General features: G+C 45.2%; 1 protein-coding gene across 1 annotated transcript in view; it reads left to right on the forward strand.

Annotated features, from left to right (window-relative positions):
* The first annotated feature begins 18,415 nt into the window (after positions 1-18,415).
* The window catches only part of TEX2 (testis expressed 2), a 113,769-nt gene continuing 111,615 nt past the window's right edge, over positions 18,416-20,569 (forward strand). The window contains exon 1 of the mRNA XM_027817480.3: positions 18,416-18,546. The gene's annotated coding sequence lies outside the window, so the exon portion shown is untranslated. The remainder of the gene's footprint in view (positions 18,547-20,569) is intronic.

Genomic DNA, 20,569 nt, shown 5'->3' on the forward strand with positions numbered 1-20,569 from the left:
CTTGCTAGCCCGTAATGCCGGCCCTGGCTTTTACAGGCAGAAAACCAGTTGTTGTGACATAGGTGGGCTGTGGAGTTTTTATAGCCTGGGGGAGGGGGAGGCTCAGAAAGAAAAAGATTGAGACCCCCCTGGACTAGATGATCACAATGGTCCCTTCTGGCCTTGGGATCTATTAATCTAAATTCAATATCACAGTCTGTACAACCCACTTGACTCTTAGTTAGGTGACTTTGAGGCTCTGAGCCTTCATTCTTCTGTGTATCACCTTCCACCTCTGAAATGGGGATAATAATACTTAAATCACACTATGAGGGTTAACTAGTCTTTTTTTGTACAAAACTTTTGATACAAAAGGCACGATATCTATGCAAAGCTTTGAGTAATATAATAATATTTAGCACCAATATGGCACTTTTCACACATAGATGTCAAACCACTTTATAAAGGAGGGTAAGTATCATCATCCATGTTTTATTGAAGGTGAAAATGAGGACAGAGAGATTAAGTGGCTTGTCTAAGGCCACACAGTGAGTCAATGGCAGAGCAGGGAATGGAACCCATTACTCCTACGCCTATGCTCTGTGCATTAGCCCCCCCGCCTATCCGTAAGAGAACCAGGGCTGGCCTTAGGGATGGGCCACCCAGGTGACAGCCCAGGGTGCAGTGCAAAGTTACGTGCTGCCAGCTGGCAGGGGAGTGCCGCAGACTTGCAGAGGCAACGCATGCAGGGGCACCCAGATTTCTCCCTGCTTCCTCCTGGCAGAGGAAGGAAAAGCGGTGATGCATGGATACTTCTCACCCCCGCAACATTCCTCTGTGCCCCTGTCATAACCATACAGCTAAGGGTAGCCTAGAATTCCTCCTTACCTGTAAGGGGTTAAGAAGCTCAAATAACCTGGTTGGCACCTGACCAAAAGGACCAATGGGAAAAGAAGATACTTTCAAATCGGGGAGGAGGCTTTATTTGGTGTGTTCTCTCTTGGGAAGCAGGGAAGCATCAGGTCAGAAAACTCCTTCTCCTATAAACCACCCTAAAAGTCTGTCATATTACAAAAATTGTAAGTAAAAGCCAGGCAAGGCATGTTAGATTATCTTTTGTTCTGCTTGTGAATTTTACCCTTGGTGGGGGGAGGTTTATTCTTGTTTTTTGTAACTTTGAAACTAAGCCTAGAGGAAGTTCTGCTGTGTTTTTGAATCTTTTGTTACCCTGTAAAGTTATTTTCCATCCTGATTTTACAGAGGTGATTTTTACCTTTTTTTAAAAATAAAATCCTTCTTTTAAGAACCTGACTGATTTCTCTATTGTCCTAAGACCCAGGGGTTTGGGTCTTCGATCACTTTGTAACCAATTGGTTACGATATTATTCTCAAGAAAGGGGGTATAAGGGCTTGGGGGGGGGATATTTTGGGGGAATAGGAACTCCAAGGGGTCCTTTCCCTGATTCTTTGTTAAATCACTTGGTGGTGGCAGCGTACCCTCCAAGGGCAAAGAATTTGTGCTTTGGGGAAGTTTTAACCTAAGCTGGTAGAAATAAGTTTAGGGGGTCTTTCATGCGGGTCCCCACAACTGTACCCTAGAATTCAGAGTGGGGAGGGAACCCTGACAGGCCCCCTAGGGGGCTGTAAAGTCGGGGGCAAGGAGCAACACCACGCACTCCGTGCATCCATGTCACTTTGCTGTGAAGCTGCTGCTCTCCTGCCTTCCCCTTACACAGACTAGGTGAGGGGAGTGAGCTGCGTGCATCCAGGTCAGTTTCCCCACGTAGGTGCAGATGGGGAGTGCAGGGGTTAGGGATGAAGGGGGCACAGTGCAGCACAAAGTAAGGGTGGCAATACACCATATACTATGCCACCCTTATTTCTCCACTGCTCCTGCCGGTGGCATTGCCTTCAGAGCTAGGCACCCAGCAAGCAGCCGCCACTCTCCGGCTGCCCTGCCAGTGGTGAGCCCCGGCACCTCTTTCAATACCATTAAGCACTTGGGGGAGGCAGCAGGGCCCTGGGTGGGTTGGAAGTCTGGGGAGCATGTGGGGCCAGGGGTGATGGGAGGTAGGTAGCCTATGGGGGCCAGGGGCAATGGGGGGCTCACATGGGGGCCAGGGGCAATAGGGGCTGGAGCACCAAAATACAAGTTTGCCTGGAGCACCATTTTCCCTAAGGCCAGCCCTGAGGAGAACCCCACAGTGCACTTGTTGTCCATGTTTATTCTTAGGTTAACTACTTGTACCATGAGCTCTGTTCTTTGCAGGTTCTTACACTGTGATCCATCACTTCCTGGTTTTGCTGTGCTTGGAAATGTGGAGTAAAGCTACAGGTATTTCTGAAATATGCATATTGTAAAGAAAAGTATAGGTAGAAAAGAGGAACAAATAGAGGTGGAGGAAAAGTTAAGTGGTAAAATAAATCAAGACGGTTAAACGGGAATCAAACTGACAGCTATTCAATCTCAGCAGTGTACATTTAAAATGCAAGCCAGTTTATTATTTGGAAAAAGAGTGTGCTTTTCTTCAACCATTATCTGGAAAATAATGTGTAGCCTGTCATGTCTAAATTAAAAAACCAAAAAAGAATGACTTTTACTGTCTTTTTCTTATTTGAAGAGCACCAGTCTGAAATCAGAGGAGCTCTCATAAAGAGTAGCCCAGCGAGACTAGCAATCATCAGAATGTGGCTTTCATGGGAAGCTGAATTTAAATAGGAGTGTACATTTATACAGGTAATTTGTTTTCTCAGCATACACCGAAATACTGGGTGGGAAGGTTGAGCGAGCTCTCCCGGCAGAGGGAACAAACCATCATAGCTGAGTTAGAATTATTAAGTGCAGAATCGCACAGTTTCATCAGAGAAAGAAGCCGCAGTGATAGAGACACAAAATAGCAGCACAAAAGGGTTAAGCACAAATCGGCAAAGGTCTGAGTCCTTTTCTTGAGAGGTAAAATAGAAAAATGTAGATGTCAATAAAAGCTACTTTTACACATTGAGCCAGGGAGACCATGGGATCTTGGCAATCTATGGTGTCTTGAATAAATACTGGATTAGGAACATGTAGCCATGTGATTCTGGGGAACTTTAATCCATAGACTATTGATACAATAGACCATGATGTTTGTCATTGGGAGCTTGTGTAGTCAAAAGTGATACTGTCTAATCTGTCAATTAAATGGCATTATCCAAGTGATGTACAGTTTGCAGAGTAAGCACAAATGCTAGCTATCCTCCTTACACAAAGCAGTTATTGACACTGCATGCACAGAGCTTGCTTTGAAGTCCTCTGCACTGGCTGTCCACATATTCATTTTTAAATACCCGCAGCACCAAGTTGACACTGCAACTGACACAGTTTCACATTTGAAATCAATGAGGTTGGGCTAAAGGACCAAAAACATCTTGCCCATGAATTGAGTTAACGCTGCTGAACTGAAAAGCTGACATCCTGTCTTCATTCACAAAGCAGGTACAGCGCAGGCCGTGGGAACTCCCCACACAGCTCTGCCCATGGGCCTAGACTTCATTCTGCCGTGCAAGCCTCTAGGGGTGAGAGGATAGTTCAGTCTCCAGCCAGCAGTGATTTATGAATGGAAATCTGCCCATCCTCAAGTATAGCATGCTGTACAGAATAGCTGCTTTCTAGCTTCACCCCACCCCAGTGGGTAACCCAGTGGACCTCTTGCAGAAGTGCTTCCAAGGAGAGGGAAATGATGATGCAGAGCCAGAGCTGGCATTCTTACACTTCCACCTCCCCAGAAGTGATGGCCACTGCGATGTATTGAAACCTGTGTTAAAGCTGTAAGCTATCCTTTAAATGCCCAGGGATAGTTTTTTGTTGTTCCTCATCTGGTTTGCAAGCTACAGGGCTCTGTAGGAAAGCACGTGATCTGAGTCTAGCTTGCAGCAATCCGGAGACAGCCAGGCTACAGTAAGGTGAGGTGAGTTGTGCCTTTCTGTTTTAGGGAGCAAGCTCATTTGTGCCTCTGTGTTCTTTGGATTAGAGTTCTGAATGATAAGAAATAAAGTAGTGTTATGTTGAAACCTTCCAGCAAGAGTACTTTATGTTTTTATTTAATTCCTCTGTGTGTGCTGTGAACATAAATGGGCACAACTGCACCAAAAGGGCCCAATTCTTCTCCCATTGAAGTTTTTGCCACTGATCTCCAATGGGAAGAGGATCAGGGCTTAAGGTACCAAGGTGTGAGCCACTTTAACACGGGAAGGAGTAAACTTATTCTCATACCATTTGATAACCAGCTGAGAGAGTGTCTAATGAAAGGAAAAATTGCCAACGCTGATAAAATGCTTTCAGAACTGTAAGTGAAATGAATGAACATGGCAGCAAGCCCAGGTTACTAAACTAAAATGAGATGGTCAATTAGAAAACTAGATTTACTTTTAAATAACTTTAAGTTATTTAAAGGCAAGTAACAAAAAGTCCCCAAAGTCTCTACAATGCACAACACATATTTTGGGTTTTGTTTCAATGTAAGTGTGTTGGGTCACTTTGTCTTCAGGCCAGATAATAGGATTGTTAAAGGTTCAGCAGCTTTTAAAAGCCTGGCAAATGCCAAGCTCTATAAAATCTGTCATGAGGCAAAGTCTCAAGAGGCGGCTTGTGAGCCTGGGGCCCTGTCCATGCTAAAGTTGAAACTAGGTGAAACCAGAGCATGTTCTCAGTGCAGTGCTTGAATGCAAGGTGCTAACACTGTTTTTTCTAACCAGCATAGACAAGGTGATCTTTTCAGATTTTTCAGAACCTGTTTTCAGATTACCAACCCTTTACCATGCATGAACAGATGACCTATATAGCTCTAATCACTGAGGCCGTCAAGGAGTAAATCCTGCTCACCCTACTCACAAGCAGGACTGGGCACTATGGGCCTGATCCTCTACTAATATGCGTCTTGTGTAGTTATTTACCCCTGCACAGATTGTAACATGCGTCCAGAGCAGAACGGGAGCATTTTGCATCTACTTTGCATTCTCTCTGCACAGCTGTAAATTACTGCACAAGGGGCAAGGTAGGGGAGAATCAGGCCCCATGGCTGGAATGCTCAGAATGGCTCAGCACACACAACCAGGGCCAGATTTTCAAATGTGCGCATTAGGTGCTAAGCTTTTTGGAAAATCAGGCGGTGTCACAATTGGAGCTGATGGACTCTAAATGCTCATGAAAATTTGGCTATGGTTGTGGGGGCTGAGCAGTTTGAAATTTGGCCTCCAGCTCTTTAGAAAACTTGGCCCCATGTCTGGATGTCAGAGATCTTTGGGAAGCAGAGGTGGGAAATGAGACGATATAGGGATAAGACAGGTCATTCACTGAGATCACTGGGACTTATTCCTCACTACAGGAAGATGGTACGGTCAGCATGAGCTAAGATATTAGCTGGCTCAGGCCTAAACCTTTAGAACCTTGTGTACCTGAGTTAAATTTACTGTAGACCCTTCCTTAGGGAAGTGAGGGACTCCCACTATTGTAATGAAAGACCAGGTGCATGTCAGGGTTAGTCAAATAACAGGTTATGCTGACAAATTTTTAAAGCCATTTTTAATTGTATTTTGCCCCCTGCTGAAGCTGATTCTTCTCCCAATGTCTCTATTCCCTTTTTACTGTTATGGGATAATTCATATAATCCTACATGTCTGTCTTGTGCTGGGCAAAGCAGGCTTCATTAATGTCCCCTACAAGGAAAAGAGTATAATTTATGCTTTTTAATGATAGATTTGCAGGATTACGGTATATTTTTTTCAACTCGCCAACATTAACAGTATAATACTAGGCTTAACTAAATTGCTGCCTTTTCTCCTTTATAGTAGATGTAGATCGAGCTTTAATGCTTATTATCTATGACATGCTAATTAGCATGCTGACTCTAAGAAAGGTCACACCTATATATTCCCCTACCGCATACAAACCATGGGTTTGACTGTGTTCTCACACCAATGTAAAACCACAGGGCCTATGTGACAGGGTTGGTCTGTCCCCTTCAGGGTTGTAAGGCCTGTTATATTCCATCTAAATTAATACATGGGCTAAAGGTGTTAACATAACCCAGTCACTTGAAACAGTGTTAAACCAGATTTGGGATTAGGTATACAGAGGTCTCAGCCTGCTCAGTTCCATGGCAAACACTGCAGTAAAAATCATTTTAACCTTTTATTAAAGATAAAGAAAAGAAGGAAAAACATCTTAAATGTAAAGTACTAAATCAGGCTTTCATTTTAACAACGTCCCTTGTTCCCTTTCTCTTTAGCTACAGAGAGTTTTTAGACTGAAAAAAACCCTTGTTTGACAGTCTCTTAGATGGTATCAAAGATGGTAATAATTGTCCTTCTGGGGGAAAAAGTTAGTTGAAATGGGCTATTGTTGTAAATGTCCAATGCCATTTCATCCTAGGTGGTGTTTGGTATTCAGCTGGAGCCAGAATGGTGGCGAAGTTGTCTGGGTCCCTTTGTCTGGCCTGGTCTCTTCCAGAAATCTCTCAGAATCAGAATGATGAAGGCCCAGGGTCCCAGGAGATGGTGAGGGTGGCAGTTTCTTTCTTTAGGGACATGCAAAGGAAGTTGTAGGTGGAATAGCCCTTCTCCTCATTATTTTGTACTCCAATTCGGGCTAGCTTTTGGCACACCAATTTTGGTTCACTGATTCACTTTTCGTATTTACCAGGCATGATCTTAACACAGTCCTTGAACTGTATCAGGAAGCCTTTTGGTTTGGGCTAATTCAGTGTCTCCATCTCTCTTTAGTACCTTTCCCCATCAACATTGTTGTTATAGGTTATTTTGGTAACTTATGAACTTACACTCACTTCTTTATAGCTGAGCTCATAGGGACAATTTGGTAGTCCCACTGATCACAACAGACCTACCAATCCACAATACCACCCTTGTCCTTGTGGTGTTGCCCCTTTAAGTTTTGGTACCCAAGAGTCCAGCAAAATGACAAAGGCAGATATGGGGAAAGAGGAAGCAACTCAGAGAATAGTCAGTGTTTGGGGAAAACCTGTGCTTCTATTCCTTTAAGGGCTCAGGGCCAGGACCCTTGTAGAGAGGGTGGGGCAAGGGTCTTCCCCAGCCAGCCGGAAAAGGCCTTTGAGGAGGCAGAGCTCTGTGCCCGATTGTTACCGAATGGGGCACGTCTTTTCCCATCTCCTGTAACTTCCGGAATAAAAGTGTAAGGAAGAAAACTTGCTGACTGGTTCTCCTTCTTCCCCCAACTCCCCCCAGTTTTTGAACTAGCTAGTCCAGTCCACTGGTTTGAAAGCAGAGGTGACATGTATGGGGGGGGGTCATGTGCCCCCCAGATTTCTGCCTGGGTTTATATGCCCTGCCCTGAACCCTGCTGCATACCACCAGAACCTTTAAATTGTGCCCTCCCTCCCCCACTGTCAACTGTTATGTGTCATCTCTATTTGAAAGCCTAGTTAATGCTATATATGGGATGTGGACAATCAAGGCTGTGCAACCAATGAAGAGGCACCTGCAATGCCAGTTAGGGAATAGGAGTAGCCATCCATTTAGGCCTGGACCCTGTGAGTCCTGTGCAGTGTGCAGCCAGTAGCATGATGCTGTTGCCCTCAAGACCAAGTGTGAATGAAAATCTTTGTGACCTTTGTTTGGTTGGTTTTTGACCCAAGCAGTTAGCCAATTTTGGTCTAGCGGGTTGTTTCCCCAAGGAGGAGAAATTGCTGATGGAATCGCGTATCTCTTTGATGTAGTCCTGTTTTATTTACAAAGAATGGATGAAATCCAGCTTCACTGAACATAGCAGGAATCCAGCAACAGGAGATGAAGGCTTCAAACTGTGAGCAGAGAAACTTTCAGCCATCACGTATCCAAAAGGTCTCCTTAACTTTTTCCACAAGGTCATGCTACCAGGGCTTCTCTGATGGTGTCTGGGTCTTCTTTGCTCCTACCCTACGTCCTTCTGTGCCACAGCCACTGCATTTGCTATATCAGCCTCCAGGGAAACCCCTTAGGCCACACAGCTCAGCTTCTACTTGCCAAGGGCCTGTTTTCGGCGGTGTTTCCCATTGTTTCAGCTATCTAGTTCCACAGAACAGAGGGATTGTTTCTTACATTTTTCTTGAATGAAATGCAGTGGTTATGCCTACCAGCTTCAATGGGGCTTTGCCCAATTCCCCAACACAGCACTGTGGTTGGGAGCCATTAAGGTTAAGTACTAGGCATAAGCTTCTGCACTCAGCTGAAGCCTTGAGGCCATGACATAGTTGGTCTCCAGGGTGTAGGGAATGAAGGGGCAAGTGCAGGGGAGGGAGCGGATGGCTTGGAGACAGGGGCTTAAATATGATCCTTGCCGTTTGCTTGAAGTTCTTAAATGTATCCTCCCCTCATTGGCCTTACTGTTGCTACTAGACAGGAATAACTTGGTAGCTATGTAGCAGCATCCCTCATTAATATGGGACTGATTTCCTCTGCATGTCCCTTCCTGCTCATTGCTTCTTTTTCCTTGTGCTTATTTGTGCAGAACTGCACTGCAAACCCCATTCTAGGTCCGTATCTAGCAACAGGAGATAGATATGGATATTGTGGATCAGTAACTCAGTTATCCTGGATTGAAAAAAAGGAGGGAAGCCTCGGATCAGTAAAATGACCAGCTGGAATTTAATGAAGTAATATTTTATGTGTCTGTGTGCACAGAGCTTTTTATCCCCAATGCTTTACAGATAAAATAGATGGACTGAGGAAGTGGCACAGTTTAGACCTGGATCTGGGCTTTGGAGAACTATTTGGCTCTGGAGTTTGTGTCCAATCTGTTGTTACAGGTAAGGGCCAGGTGTGAAATCTATACACAGATCCAGGTTCAGGTGTTGAATGGCACCTGCCACCATCAAAGTTCAGCGGTGTTTGGATCTGGTCTGTGATTATTCCCAATGAACTGACAAGAGGCCAGCACTCTTCCACAGGGGGGCCCTGTGTCACTGCAAAAGGCCAAACTACCCTCCATCCGCTTTCAAGGCTGTCTTAGTGCCACGCAGTGAATGTAGCTCCATATTTGCTAACGGGCAGTTTGAGGTTGCATTATTATCAGGCACACACAGATAGACATATCCAGCAGCAGCCTGGGAAGCTAAGGGCAGCAGTTCCCGATATGTAGTCTGTAGATCTCTAGTGGCCTGCAGAAGCAGTTGACTGTTGCACAGATAAAGAAAAAGAACAGAGCAGGTAAAGAGAAATCAGTCATGTAGGGTTTTCATGCCAACCTCGATCTCTCCCCCCCAACTTTGTTGGCACTTATTTTAACTATTTAATTTCCTAGAAACTTAAAAGAGGAAACAGTAATCTTGAATTATATATGATAACTTTTTTTTTTCAACACATTCCTCTAGCCGTAGTATTGGTTGTACAAAGCTCAGGGACTAATTTGCGACATTTAGAAAAGGGCCTGACACATAGGGAGCCCTGTTGTTTTTCTGATGTACTGTCGTGGTGCAGTTGTGTTGGATTCAGCTATGAAGTGCCATTAGGGACCATGGCAGCCCTGCTGTTCATAGAAAGGTTACAACTAATTACGGCAGAGAATGTAGTTCCTGGCACTTCTGTAAAGGTCATTTAAAATAATGATTCCTGCAACACTCGGCTTTGAAGTCACACTACCTGGAACTATACAGTGGCTTTGCTGTCATTAACTTATGAAAATGATCTAACTTGTTTACATCTTCAGTCTTGTATTCTGCATTTGCAACCAAGAGTTCCCTTTATACTGTGGTCTCTGATTCTCTGTTAGCAGGTACAGGTACAATTCCTGAACAGATGCCCATCTCTGCCCATCTTCCCCATAGAGTTTAACATGCTGACACCCTGAATGACTTATCTCCTGGACAGAAGGAAAAGAAATAATAATGGTAATGGGAGGCAACGGAGAGCCCCTAGCATGGGGGGAAAGGGAACATCAGAAAAAGGGGGGCACTAGGGGTGCATACAGAGCTTCTTGAAATGAGGGAATGAGGAGACGCACACAGCCCCTGTACTGGGGAAAAAGGAGGAAGGGGGCCACACACAGAGACCCTGCCATGCAGTGGGAGAATGGGGGACCCTGGTAGGGGAGATCAGGGGAATGGGGAGCACACAGAGACACTGGCATGGGGGAATGGAGAGTCCATGGAGCCCCTGGCAGGCGGCAACTGGGGGGGAGTTGTAGGAAGAGCCTGAAATAGAGGGGGAAGGAAGAGTGGCACACAGGGAGTACGTACGGGGGGCGGGGGTAAAGGAAGGATGCAAGGAGCCCCTTGTGTGTGCAGGAAGCGTGGCCTGCAGAAGCTGTGAAGTGTGTGATTCCTCCCACCCCCAAGTTAAAGGGAAGAGTAAGCAGCACCAAATGACTCTTTGACCTATTCTGAGCCTGTCTGGTACACTATGGAACCCTCAAGCTACTTCTTTGTGCCATTAAGCCCTCCATGGTCCTTCGTCTCTCCAGACCTGGGTTCAGTTAACAAAGGAACTTGACTCTGGTGGTTGCATTCTACTCTCTCCACCTGACAGTGGTTGTTACGGTTCCAGACAAGAAGAGAAAGGTACTGCAGCTTGGGACTGAGACCCCCTTAGCAGAGGTGTGTGTGTGGAAGCTTGCAGAGCTTAAAACCTGTGTTTTAAAGCACAGCAGCACTGAATTCACTCATAAATTTAAAATAATGACTGATTTAGCAGGTAAGAAGGTAAGACACTTGCTATTTACTTAGAGCCTTTCTGATGCTTTTGCTTTTCTCTATTCATAACAAGCCAATAGCAAATACCTGAACTGTCTGATGTTGTTCTTGGTGATTTCTGATATAATGTCTGTGGTGACAGCATGCTATTTTATCCTCTGCAGCTACTTGATCAAGATTGCACCATAAAGCCCGGTCAATGTGTGTTATTCACAATTGTTTCTGCAAAAAGAGGGGTATTGACTTCTCCATCATGAACAGATCAAATTTCAGCCTCTTACAGCTTTGTGCAACTGCCAGGTTGGGTGCATTGAAATCCAGATACCAGCTCCTGCAACCTTCATCTGACTTTGTAAGTGTACATGTGGCTATACTGCACAGCATTCAGGATCACCTCCCTGTGAGAGATGGATGGACCAACAGATAGGTGAGCACCAGCTGTGCCACCTGTCTGAAGTCTGCATTAGGGATGCAATGAGCCGATCTGAAAAGCTCCAGGAGGATTCTACAGGACAGATTCTGCTCTTGGATGCATCTGTGCAAACTCTTTGGGCTCAGTTAGTGGGTGCCCTCAGGCTGCTTTTCATTGACTATGCTGGCACAAAAGGGCTGTGAAACACCCACTCTAGGAATATCCCTGCTATAGGATGTGTTGGTGGCAGGTGCAGTACTAACTGTGCTAGCTCTATATCCATGCTACCACTCTGCAGAATCTCCCTAGTACAGGGGTAATGCCAGGGGCATGCTGGGAGTGGGAAGAGGCATGGCAGGGGGTTTCCTGCAAGGCTCAAAGGGGCCAGGGCAGAGGGCTTCCCTAACCTGTGTTGGGGGCTGAAAAGCACCCAGGCAGCCCCAGGAGAGGGAGGCCCATGCTATCTCCCCTCATCCCTGCCCCCGCACTAGGATTATGGGACCCTCCATGTGGGAATGACAGCTGGCTGCCTGGAATTGACAAACTCTCTTTTGCTGGACAGAAAATGCCAATTCATCAAACCTGAAATGTTTTGTGGCAACATCTTGAGTTTGACAAACTTTTGTTGAATCATGATGGAAACCAGCCTGGTTTCCTGATGGGCTGCCAGGGAGCCTGAGCTGCCAGGGTCCATGGCTCCTGGTCAGCCCTGCTATGTGGCCTACCCCAGGGCTGTTGACCCTAGGATTTCCAGGGTAGCTCCACCATGCCAGGGCTTCCAACTCCCTGTGATGAAGCTGGGAGCCTGAAAGCCCTGGGAGGCCCAGTTTTAAGTAGCTCCCAGTTGTGCAGCGAGAGCCTGGCAAGCAGTTGATTTACCCCATGTGTAGGTGTTCCCCAAATGAGAATTTTTCAGACTCTCCGGCACATTTTGAAAAATCTGCTTTCCTGCTGAATCGGACTGAAACCAAATTTCTAAATATTGCTGTTTCCTGCGAACCAGAAATTCTGAGTTTTGGCCAGTTTTGGTCACTGACACCTATGCAGCCCTTTTGACTTTGAGAGAGTGCACAGGTGTCACTAACTAGAGCTTAGTAATCAATTTTGTGAATGACACAAATGAAAGAACAGAATTCAGCTGCCTCTCTTGGCTGTGCTGGCTCTACAAGGCCCCAGCCCTTGCTTTTATTATCACTGCAGCAAACGGACGTGACTGTCTGAATACATGCAGGGAACTGATGTGATGAGTCAGAAGGAGCCACTTCTACAGAGATGCTTTTCAAGGTAGAACTCTGTGTACATAATTATAATAGAGAGAAAGTGAGAGATTAAGAGACATGTCACAGGGAAAGGCTCTATCTTCAGCTGAGCTTTGGAGATGGAATTAAGAGTCAATAAGGCAACAGTGCAGGAAAGCCAATCCCAAAGACAGGATCTGTAGAGGAGATGGCTCTTGCAACACCAGCAGTGAGACCATGTGACCAGTAGAGAGGAGGCCAATGCTTAACGAGAGTAGAGGCAGTTCAGCATTGGTGAGATCTGCAACAGGGTCCCGGGAGGATTAAAAATGCACAGAAGGCATTTGGAGCTGGATTCTGGAATGAACAGGGTGGAAGTGGAGCCAGTGGTGTTCCTTGAGGTGGCGATGACACGGTTGTGTTTCTTTGTACATGTAAGAGGATGAGCAGCAGCACTGTGTGCTTGCTGGAGATCAGGGGCTCTGGCAGGTGGGGAAGAGAAGGGAGATACTGCCTCTCAACTTGGGTAGTGTAAAGGCATGGGTGAGAAAATCAGCAGAGGTGTAATTGAGACAGTGATGTCTGTCGGGGCTGTGCCAGGGAGATTTGCAAACAGAGGGTATGTGGGAGGAGGAGGAGGAGGAGAGTTCAGGTTCAAGGATGACAATCAAAGAAGTGGGAGGTAAGAGCTGGAGGGGTGGGTTGTCAAGGATGCTCTTCTTGCACAAATGAAGCACTTCTTTCTTTGAGGCATTTAATTGACAGGTAGAACAGAGGCGCAGACAAACACTGTTAAAGGAGTGAATTATTCAGTAAACTCCCACTCTCTCCACATGTAATCAGCACCAGCTGCAGCAATAGGAAGTAAGAGCTTGTAAGTGTTCATTGGAATGACACATACCCTGAAGCAGGCAGGTCTTGAGTCTGTATGTTTTATGTGGCACCACAGCAAATTAAAACTGGAAGCAGAAGAAGAGAAAATGACACACACACACAGAGCCAAGTGTGCACCCCTGACTCATGCAGCGAACTGGAGCTGTCCAATTCATTTCAAAGGTTCAGAGGATAACATTTAGAATGGGCCACGTCCTGCAATTCCCAGATCTTTCCCAGGCACTGTTCTCACTGAAGGCAATGAGAGTTCACTGAAAACCAAGGGCTTAAGAATTTATCTCAATGTAAGCAAATCATTCTCAAAAGCGCCTGTGACCCATAGAGGGGTGGACTGCTGAAGGTCAGCAGGAGCGTCCCTGGCTAGTGGGAGTAGCTAATCAACACGGACTCAATCCCTTTGTCCCGCTCTGGTGGTGGCTGGGCCACCTAGTGAGACTGATACATCTGCTGCAGCATTGGCTTACAGAGCTGTGACTTTCAGTTCAGGCACTAGGCAGGGCTCATGCTTAAGATCCAGAGGTCCCAGTTTGATTCCCGCTATCAATGACCTTTCCAGGAGCATGATTTTACATGAGCAACTATTCAGTCTTGGGAAGACATGCAGTGGTGGTGTTAGCTTGGGATATGCAAGGTGCTGGCCAGAGGCAGTAGACCTTGGCAAGGGAGCTGTGAAAGCAGCCAGAGAGTTTGCACTCTGCCGTGGTCTCTGATTAGCATCAGTTCTAGAAACAGAGTGGCTCTATGGGAACCAAGTATTGGTGCTCAGCACTGCAGAGATTCTTCAGAGAAAGACTTGCCTGCATGTTGTTGGAGTCACTTGTTTTATTTATACATACACACCAGTCCTGGAGCACAAGTTGCACTTAAAATATATTCAGATTCCACATTGCTGATTTCTCCTCCACCAGGAAATCAAGTGGCAAGGCCCAAAACATCTGCTACTGCATGACAGCTGGGTGACAGTAGTTTCAGAACAGGACACTGGTATCAGGAGAAGGGACAACACTAGCAACCATTGTAAAGAGCCTCAACCCATTTGCCTACATGGAATATATACCTATACTCATGCTCTAAAACAAATATACAACCAGGCAGTCACTGACTGGAGGCCTTTGATTTTCATTTAAAATATGTAAACGTTGTCTATATGGACACTGGTCTGGGACATATCAAAACATATTATAAATCTGAATATCCTCATTATGCTGCTAATTTGTTAATTTGTCTATACAAAATGATAAAAATTTCAGATTGGAAGGAAGTAGGGGGAGGATTTGATCATTTAGGTCCCAATTCAGCTAAGCATTTAAATCTTTTTATTTAGGAGGTTTTAGTTCCTATTCCTATTCATTTAGGAAGTTTTAACAGGTTTATAGATCCTTGCCATGTAAATATCGGGTATGTGCTTATCTTTAAGCAGACAAATAATCTCATATTTATACAGCAAATAACTCAAGTAGCTGCTTAAGTCCCACTGAAGTCAGTCAGATCAAAACATGTGTTTAAAGTTAAGCTTGTGCTTAAGTGCTTCCCTGAACTGGAATCTTAGTGTAATGTTTTGTTACATATTTTTGAGGAATTAAAAAATATAACTTCAGCGCTTCTGTCATGTCATGAGTAGCTAAAAAGAACATTCCACCGGTCAGTTTCAGGCAGTAGGATATGTTCTTGCTGTGTAAAACATGCTGCTAGAAAAATAAAGACAATGATCTTTAAACTTTGGAACACCATCATCTGCTGTGTATAATACTATATCAGAGAAAGGACTGCCCTGTATAGTAGGAGATCGGAAAAAGGAGACACAGGACTGCCCTGTATAGTAGTAGATCATAAAAAAAATGTACTTGTATATACATTTAAATATTTGTATGCGTTTAAAATATTTTTTTATTTTTAAATAAAAGTTTAATTGAAACAGATGCTGTGAATACCAGCGGTCAGTGGAATATAGGATTTTGTTTTTTATAGCAACGCAAGTAAAAACATAACAATAATGTCCTGACCCTGCAGTCTTTACTCAACAAGCCATCCTTTTGCATTCAGAAGGAGCAATCCATTGAATAAGAGCTGTAGGTTTTGGCTCTGTAGAGTAAATAATGACACATAATGCAAGGTAGTAGAGAATCAGGCCCTAAGACCAGAAGCCTGAAAATGATTTCTGTGTTAAAATGAACAGCAACAACAGCAATCAGCAAAGCTGCAAATAACCTGCACATATATTTCCAGCCTCCATTCACCTGGATATTCCAAGAGGATAAAGCAAGAACAGGAAGATTTACATAATTATCTGCATTTTGCAAGATCATATTTATTCTGTTTACGTATCCTGAGTAAACCGCTCGCAGGATCCTATTACATCTTTTGTTGGTGTGATAACTTTGGGCAATAACAGCAACAATCTCAGTTCAGTAAATCACAGAGCCAGAGAGCCCTAAATGTACCTGATGCTATTTTGGGAACCAATATTTCAGGTTCATTTGATGTTTGAATGCTACTAGATGGCTCAAAAAATTGGTAATGGGATACAGAGACTATTACCTGCACAGGTCACTGGCTGAAAATCCAATTCACATTGGTAGTGATCAAAAGTTATTCCCATCTTCTGGATGTTCAATGCTCTATAGGAAACAAGGGCCTGTTCCTCTGAGGTGCTGAGCACCCTCAACTCCCACTAGCTTCAGTGGGAGTTGGGAGTGCTCACTGTCATAGGAGGTGCTCAGCATCTTGAAGGATCTGGCCCTTAAGTTGGTAGTCTCAATACATTTCCTAGTGTACTAGGGCTAGGTCTTGCTAGATGTTGAACACCTTCAGCTACCATTGATTTCAGTGTGAGTTGTGGGCATTCAGCCTTTAGAGGAGCTACTAAGCACCATTAAGGATTGTGACCCTCATTAGGAGTGTAATACCCTCTTATTCAGAGAGCCGGTCTCTTTGGAAGCAGGATAATGTCAGGGCAGCATGTGGGAAACTTGTACCACCATTGCCTGTTCTGTGGCGAGGGGAGGAGGTATGGCCTTTTGGTAAGGTTGGGGTCAGGACTCTGGAGGTCTGTGTTCAATTTCTGCTCTGCTGTAGATATCCGCTGTGACCTCCAGCAAGTCATGTAGGCCCAGAACTTCAAAGGTATTTAGATGCCAGACTTCCAATTATTTCAATGGGAGTTAGGTGCCTAAATACCTTTGGATCTGGGCCTCCGTTCTCCACCTGAAAAGTAGGGATAACAACACTTTCCTACCTTCACAGGTGTTATGAGGATAAATACATTAAAAATACTCAGATAATGTAGTGATGTAAATATCCTAGTCTGCAGGCTCCAGGCTGTTAATCCATCCCTTTTCACAAGCACTAAAATTCACTTCATGTGTAAAGAAAAAGTCTGAATGCTATTTGTATTTGGTTTTGAAATAGTAAAAAATCACTCTCTCTTTATGTCAATACTGTGCCTAGCATAATGAGCCCAATCCCTGACTGGGATCTTTAGGTGCTACTGTTATATGATAACAATTAATAATAAGATTTAGAAATGTTCACAGGTGGTCAAAGTGTATTTTAAAAGACCTTATTAATAGCTTGCACTAGACAGTTTGAAACTATTGCAATCTGTTTCCATATCCCATTTCAGTTAGGTCAAAATGGCAAATTTAATTTACTAACACCTAATAAAGTGATCGAGAGCTTTTCTACACAGGGAAGTTTACCAGCATAACTATACTGATATAATGAGTCACTATAGTTATACTGGTATAACTTCCCATGAGGACACTCTTATTTTAAAAGGAGTGCCTTTCTCTGGTTTAGCTTATGTTGCTTTGGTATAAATGCAATTAACTAAACTGGAAAAAGGCACTCAGTCTGAAATAAGAGTGTTCTCACAGGGAATTATACTGGAATAACTATAACAATGTAATTATACCAGTATAGTAATGCTGGTAAATTTCACCACGTAGACAAGCCCTAAGTTGTGTTTCTGCTTGCTGACTGCATGATTTAAAGTTTTTAAACAAGACGCTAGTGCACAGATCATTTGAACAAATGATCATTCCTACCACAGTTCAGGATTTGCAAACACTTTCACAGACAGCTGACCGTTCCCTGAACACTTGAGAGTAATAAGAAACTGCAAATTCTGGCAAATCCAGCTTCATGCTCTTATATGCAAAAATATCTGAGTTGAATTTTTATTATTGTTTATCATGGTCATGGCTAGGGACCAACCAACATTGGGACTGCATTGTGCACAAACACATAGCAGGCAGTCCCTGCCCCAAATTTAACACTTCACCCAGGTCTACAGATGGAGGGGGAAAGCCCTGCAGACATTAATACATCAGAATAGTCTTTTCTGTGCTATTCTCCCTCCTTTTTCTCTCCCTTTCTCCGTATAGAATTAATTCCCCTCCCTACCAGTCTTTTCCTCTGTCTGTGGCAATCTGTCCATTCTCAATTCCTGTGTGGTTACCCCACTACACTGGATCCAAGTTCCCCTCCCCATACACCACTGGATCCAAGCCCCCCCATAGACCTCACTACACTGGATCCAAGCTCCTCCCCCATACACCCCACTACAGTGGATCCAAGCCCCCCTCCCCATATACCCCACTACACTGGATCCAAGCTCCCCTCCCCCGGATCCAAGCTCCCCCCCATATACCCCACTACACTGGATCCAAGCTCCCCTCCCCATATACCCCACTACACTGGATCCAAGCTCCCCTCCCCATACACCTCACTACACTGGATCCAAGCCCCCCCCATACACCCCACTACACTGGATCCAAGCCCCCCCCCAATACACCCCACTACACTGGATCCAAGCTCCCCCCGCAATACACCCCACTACACTGGATCCAAGCTCCCCCCCATATACACCCCACTACACTGGAACACAGCTCCGCTCCACCCCCCGGCAGCCCCGCCCATACACTGGAGCCCCGCGTCCGGCGGGAGTGCCTCGCGCCGTGACCCCTGTGCCTTTAACCGCCAAGCTAATCGCCGCGGTAGGCCCAGCCCACCGCCAAGCCTGGATTGGCCGCGTCGCGTCAGGCAGCTCTGCCGCCACCCCTCCTCCTGCCGCCGCCGGGGCGCGGGGCTGGCCTGGCAGCGAGGGACCGGGCAGGGCGACGCTGGAGCCACCCACACCCCGGGCAGAGCAGTACCATGAGCCGGCGATAAGGTAAGAGGGGCAGGGCTGGCCCCAGCCCGGGACTGGGCTCTCCACCGTCCTCCTTCCCGCTCCCACCGCTGCAGCCTGCCCGGCGGGAGCGCCTGCTGCAGAGCCCCGGCTGAGGCGCTGGAACCCGGCAGCCTCCGGGACTGGGCGAGGAGGAGACCTTCGGCCTCGGAGGTAGCAGCAGCCTGGCTGGGCCTGTGCAGGGGGGGGGATACGCAGCTGCCCCTGTGGGAAAGGGCTGGGCAGGGTATCTCGTGGGGGGGCTCTGAGTAGCAAGGTATTTATTGGGATGACAGGGCGATGACTGGGGTAGCAGGGGGCTCGGCGCCAGGGTGTGTGTTTGGGGGAGTCTGGGTAACAGAGCTTGTATTGGGGCTCTGGGTTTCCCTAGGGTGTAGGGGACTCTGGGTGGAAGGATTTTTTTTGGGGGGGGGCGGGGGTCACTGGCTGTCAGGATTGTTGTAAGGATCTGCTCTGGGCTGGGTGTCTAGAGAGCTGACCGTCAAGGGGACTTTAACGTGGTTGAGGTAGGTGGGAGTTGGAGGAGTGACCTTCCCGTCAAAATTCCCCTTTTGCCATGAGGCAGCCTAATCCACCGCTCTAGGTTGTCTGTCCCCTTGTTCCTGTAGGAGACACGCATATTGATTGCAGCAGTGGAGTTGGGAGGAAGGCTGTATCATGTCTGTCTCTGTAGCTCGTAGTAGCTGAAGCTCACAGGTAGCCAGCCTGCGATGCAGGGAACAGCCCCAGCCGCAACAGGAGAGACGACTTGAAGAACAGCCAGTTTTCATCCCGATATAGATTACGTTGGTCTGTACTTAATGGCACGTACGCTGCGTGCCTGTATGCCACAGCTGAAAGCAGACTTAGGGAACAGTGCTTTATCACGGTTTTGTTTTGTTTTCCACTTGATAGTAAGCGGGGTTGGGTGGTTGGCTTCGGGTAAGCAATGAGCGGTTCTGGTCAGATATATCAGGATTGCCATTTTTTTCTATTAGGCTGGATTCTGATCAGTTCAGATTCAGAAGTCAGTGGAGTTATTCCTGATTTACTTGCCAATGTAACTGAAATTGGAATCTGGTCTGATACTAGTATTCAGTGGATATGTAACCTGACAGGAACACTATTTAAATCTTATAAACTATCCTATCTTAAAAACAAGTTTCCTGGCCTCTACTGTTAATAACACTTCAAATTATCATTGTTGAAACTTGGAACAAATTAATTTACTCTTCAGTATTGATGGGTTTTTTTGTTTTAGTGCTTTACTCGGTTTGTTCAGGAAAAGTAGGCTTTGTCTGTTGTGCCTTCTGGTTCTCCTGAAATTAATTCTCAGTATTGCTATGTTAGTGTTCTTCCTCCATTGATGTTCAGTGTTTAAATCCCAGGAAATTATTCTAGTTGGCATTAAAATTGGATTTTGCAACTTAAAAAAAAGAAATATAACAAAGTTCCCTCTAAACGTTTGGTCTAAACTTCTTGCCAGTGTATACCTCATCCACAAATGTGTTCTGAACTATGACTTGGATTCAAAGAGGCCTGCAGGAATTTGGTGCCCAGCTCCCATTGAAATTCAGTTGGAATTGAGTGTCTAGCTCTCTTAATCACCTTTGAAAATCCCAATCCATAAAAGCTATCTTCCTATTAGAATGCTTTGTCATACTTGTTTGTCTCCAGACATGCCAATTTCATGATCTTGTTTGTGTGGTTTACAAAAACAAAACAACCACAATGTCACTGGTTTGCTTTATACAATAAGTTATAACATTAACTGGAATTTAGAAAAACTTTAGGTACTTTAAAAAGTGAAAATATTTGTGTAACTTTAGATTATTTTTAGGGTGAGTACTTGATTGCTCTTAAAAAATAGAGTATTTGAGAAGTATAAGCATTTTAATTTCAGCAGAAGAAAGTAAAGTTAAGGTTTTGTGGAATAAAGAAGTCAGCCTTTAAGTGATTGTTGTGATATGCCATAATATAAGAGGGGGGTCACGAGTTTTGATTGACCTTAAGACCTTATTCTGCAAGCTAATCCATTTGGGTGACCCCTCAATGGGCTTCTATGGAGGTACAGTGGTCTGAATGATTCTGATTGGTGGCTTAAATCTGCCTCTTCCTGTCAAGTTAAAAAATCATAGTAGTAGTATTACTTGACTCTTGTCATGGGCTAAGAACTATTCTCATCTGAATCATATAA

Source organism: Chelonia mydas, chromosome 14 (assembly GCF_015237465.2).
Source record: "Chelonia mydas isolate rCheMyd1 chromosome 14, rCheMyd1.pri.v2, whole genome shotgun sequence".
NCBI classification, from domain to species: Eukaryota; Metazoa; Chordata; order Testudines; family Cheloniidae; genus Chelonia; species Chelonia mydas.